General features: G+C 44.4%; 1 protein-coding gene across 1 annotated transcript in view; it reads right to left on the bottom strand.

Moving 5' to 3' along the window:
* Positions 1–900, bottom strand: part of LOC101855795 — a 40472-nt gene extending 39572 nt beyond the window's left edge. Inside the window, exon 1 of the mRNA XM_013083539.2 lies at positions 654–900. The gene's annotated coding sequence lies outside the window, so the exon portion shown is untranslated. The remainder of the gene's footprint in view (positions 1–653) is intronic.
* Between the last annotated feature and the right edge of the window lie 3672 nt (positions 901–4572).

The following is a 4572-nucleotide window of genomic DNA, read 5'->3' on the forward strand; positions in this document are numbered from 1 at the left end:
GGGAGATAACTCGCAATTGCGTGGGCAAATAAGATTTGTTCTAGGTAGGCTAGGGGAAATCACATATGCCCCTGTGGGCCAATAAGCACTCCGTATTATTATACCCCCCTCTCTCTCTCTCTCCCTCTCCCTCTGTCTCTCTCTCTCTCTCTCTCTCTCTCTCTCTCTCTCTCTATTTGCCCGTGAACAAAATGGCACGTTATCAACTCAACAGCGCTGGAAAGTTTGTTTTCCCTCGTATGAGACGGTATCACGGACCGTTAAGCGCTAACAGATAGAGCTTAGTAGTAGCCTATAGCCCCAACTACAACCAAGTACATGTATCAAGAGTTCAGTTGAGAAGAAAAAGCAGCGATCACCAACCTCTTCAGGTTTCAAGAGTCTCTACTCGTGCGAAGAGAATCTATGAAGTTATCACAAGACGTAAGCTACCAGACCCTAATACATAAACTAACACAGCATTCAAATCGGACACAAGGCTAAAAAAAAACCACGCTTTGGCACACACAATACAACATGGCATGGCATGCCATTATTCATTGTCTTTAATGGATCACAATCTTCTCCTTGATTCGAATAAACACTAGCACAGTAGATCTATAGTATCCTGGAAACAGAATTCATGCAATAGAACACAATAATAATCAACTTACATTCAAATCGGAGGCAAGCCTAACGAAACACGCTGTGAATAAAAATGCTTGTAAGCACGCACACAGCACAACACGGCAAGCCATTGCCCATTCTTCAGTACACCTTGTGACTGACTTGTGATTCAAATTTGCCCCCGGCCATCTCGATAAGCCAGATTATCGAGCCTTTGTTTACATTCGATGCCCCACGGTGTACCGAATGAGCCAGTGGTGCACTCCATCCATTGCGACACACGGACTACGGTAAACAAAATGGTGCGTGAACAAGATGACACACAATCCATAAGTCATGCACCATGCGCTTTCATAGTGACCTATTTTTAGTGTACCTTGCAGGGCCACAAAGTTCGACAAAGTCGAAACCAAAACAAACTGTGTAACTGCGTTAACTTGGCAAACGGGTAATAACCTTCACTTGTTAGTTCAGCCAACTCTGCGTACTCTTTTTGTCATGGAAAACGGTGTGTGTGTTGGTTAGGGGAAACGCGGTGGGGGCGTAATTTCTGAAATACGAAAGGGATGTGAAAAGAATCGGTAGGCCTAATGAGATGTAGACGAAAACAGAACAGTAGTCTGGTGTGACTTGAAGAGAACCCCCCCCCCCCTTGATCCTTCCCTCCCTCCTTTTTTTCCACCCACCAAGGCACACTAACTCGTCCTCCCTCACCCTCCTTCTCTCTTGACACATTTTGAGACTTTTATACACAGATGAAAAGATTCAGGGATCCACTATTTTTAAGGCTGCAAGGACATGGCTGAGTCTATACTCACACATTTTTTTGCTATACGCAAGCAATTGCGTGCTGGGTATCATAGTTTACCCACGACATTGTGTGTACAGTGTACAGTCAAACCTGTGTAAAACGGCCACCCATTGTCAAGGAGAAAAGAGGCCGTTTAGCACAGGTGTCCGTCTTAGACAGAACTGGTCCGAATGAAGAAAGGAAATCAGTCTCTTCTGAAGTCCCGGGGCTGATGTCAGACTTTAGACTGCCGTAAGGCTTACTCAAAAGGGTTCTTGTTTTCTTTTGAAAAAAAAAGGGGGGAGTGGTGGTGTTATACCAGTTTGTTTGTGTTGTTTTGAGGTTGTTGTTTGTTTGTTTGTTTGTTTGTTTGGGCTTCTTCTTTTTTTGGTAAGCTTTCTTTTTGTTCTTGATTTTGTACAAGGGTAAAATAAACGTAGGTCCTAATGTGAAAGTAAGACGATAAAGACGGAGTGCCATATGGTAAAACAAACACACTGGTCGTCACCACTCGGAGAACGAGCGATGCTTCTGTTGCAAGTTCACGTTAACGTCCACTGTTACTTTGTTACAGATTAGGTAAAGAAAACAGTGACCAGTCACCTCATACACAATTTATGCATGAGTAGTGTGGCGTCGGTGGCCTAGTGGTTAGGCTCTCGGACTCGCAACCGTAAGGTCGTGGGTTCGAATCCCGTCAGGGGCCCGAGGTTGTGTTCTTGGGAAAGGCACTTTACACGAATTTTCCTCACTTCACCCAGGTGTGAATGGGTACCCAGCTCTAGACAGCGAAAGATCTTGTCAGTTTGTTAGTGTTTGAGCGCTTAATCAGCTGCTTGCACTGTATGCTTCCCAGGAAGCTGAGAATGTTTCGGAGTGTTGTATGGTCTGCTGGGGTAATAATATAGTGTAAAGCGCATAGAGCCTGCTGTTGAACGGGGGTGTGCGCTATACAAATGCTATCTATTATCTATTATTATTAGTGGGCTGGGCTTATAAGTTATGACGGATCACGCTTTCCCAACTAGCTGCTGAAAATTTATTGTTAGGCCTACCCATTGGTCAATTTTTGTAAACATTCATAAAGGAGGGAATAACAAAAACGACAGGTGAACGAATTATGACGGCCCGTCCACAGCAGGAGGGGCCGATTCAAAATTTATGACAAAGCATCGGGCATTGCAAGACCGTGCCTGGTGTCCTGAGCCAGGTTAATTTGACAGTGGGTTGAAAAAATAAGGTGCCCCACCCCCCGCCCCTTCAAAACCCTTTATCTTTTTTCCATTCCATTTTTTTTGGTATATGTTAATTTGTGTTTTTATTTAAACAATTTCAGCAATTCTCGTTCGATAAATTTAGCCTGTGCCAGCACCATTCTGTACCTCCTCTTTTCTTCCCCAAACAAAGTTGCACACATACATACACACACACACACACACACACACACACACACACACACACACACACACACACACACACACACACACATACACTCACACAAACTCACACACACACACACACACACACACACACGCACAAACACACACGCACAGACACAAACTCACACACACACACACGTACACACACGCACACACACACACACACACCCAAAGCAGTCGACGACGAAACCAACCTCGCGATCCCCTAGTCACATAGCCCATCGTGCGCTAAACGGCAAAGCCGCGCGGACTAAAGCCCAAAGAGCAATAAGTGTAATATCTTGAAACGAACTGTGGAGGATTGTCAGATCATTAAACGAAGAAAACCTAAACAGGGATGCACCAGTAATACTTGACAAAGATGGCAAGTCCAAAGTAGATAAACAAGCAGCAAACCTACTCATTCAGCAGTACAAGGAAGTGTGCAAGTTAGAAATATCCCCAGACAAAATAGAAGAAGTGCAGAGAAAATAAATACATGCTTCTGAATCCCCACAAGAACCTAAAGATGATGTTATGACCAAACCACTCTTAATGACAGAACTGGATAGAGCCCTTCTCCAGCTCAAACTAAGACAAGCACCAGGCCCAGATAAAATAAGCAATGACATGCTTACGCATATAAGATACACTGCTAAGAAGAAAATCCTCCAAATATACAACAGAAGCTGGAAGGACGGGAAAATTCCAAAAGCTTGGAAAACTGCTATACGGATACCTCTCCTCAAAGACGGAAAATCCAAGAACAGTGCAGAAAGCTACAGCCCAATCATCCTCATCAGCTGTCTGTGCAAGCTTCTAGAGAGAATCCTCAACTACAGACTCTGTTGGTTCCGAAAGAAAAACCATCTTCTATCAGATAACCAAGCTGGGTTTAGGAAACATCTATCAACCGAAGACCAAATTACATACATTGCTCAGATGGTAGAGGATGGCTTCCAAAGGAAAGAACACACTGTAGCGCTGTCTGGATCAACCTGGAGAAGGCGTTTGATAAAGTCTGGACAGAAGCACCCATACTGAAATTACAAAATCTGAACATCTCTCACAACATCTTGAAAAGGATCTCACAGTACCTATCTCAAAGAAGAGCCTGTGTGAGACTGAAAGGAAAAAGAAGCAAAATGGAGACAATCAGGAATGGAGTCCCATAAGGGGGAGTTTTATCAGCGACCCTGTTCCTGATTTTCCTCAACGACATTTCAACCTCCATCACCAAGAAAGTGACAGTAGCGGAGTACGCAGATGACATCGCTCTTTTATGCTCGGCAGAATCAGTAGGAACAGCTCAGGTACGACTCCAAAGCACACTCAACAACATGATGAAGTGGACAGAAAAATGGGGACAGAAGATCAACAAGAGCAAGACCAGGTACACAACATTCAGCCTCTGACCAAAACCCCGAAAGGTAAACTTGCATCTTGATGGAAACACTACAACACGAGTCAAATCCCACCTATTTGGGTGTGACGTTTGATCCGAGACTAACGTGGCAAGCCCAAACAAAGAGGTGCTCAAGTAAAGGCAGCAGAAGAACAGCACTGCTTAGAAATTTGGCAGGGTCAGATTGGGGAGCAAACCACACCGTCTTACGTGGAGCCTATATTGGATAAGTCCGCCCAGTTCTGGAATATGGTATCGCAGCGTGGGGAACAGCATCAGACAGCAACTTCCACAAAGTAGCGAGAATCCAGATTCAAAATCTGCGGATCATTACGGGAGCATTGCGATCTACG

Source organism: Aplysia californica, unplaced genomic scaffold (assembly GCF_000002075.1).
Source record: "Aplysia californica isolate F4 #8 unplaced genomic scaffold, AplCal3.0 scaffold00240, whole genome shotgun sequence".
Classification (NCBI taxonomy): Eukaryota; Metazoa; Mollusca; class Gastropoda; order Aplysiida; family Aplysiidae; genus Aplysia; species Aplysia californica.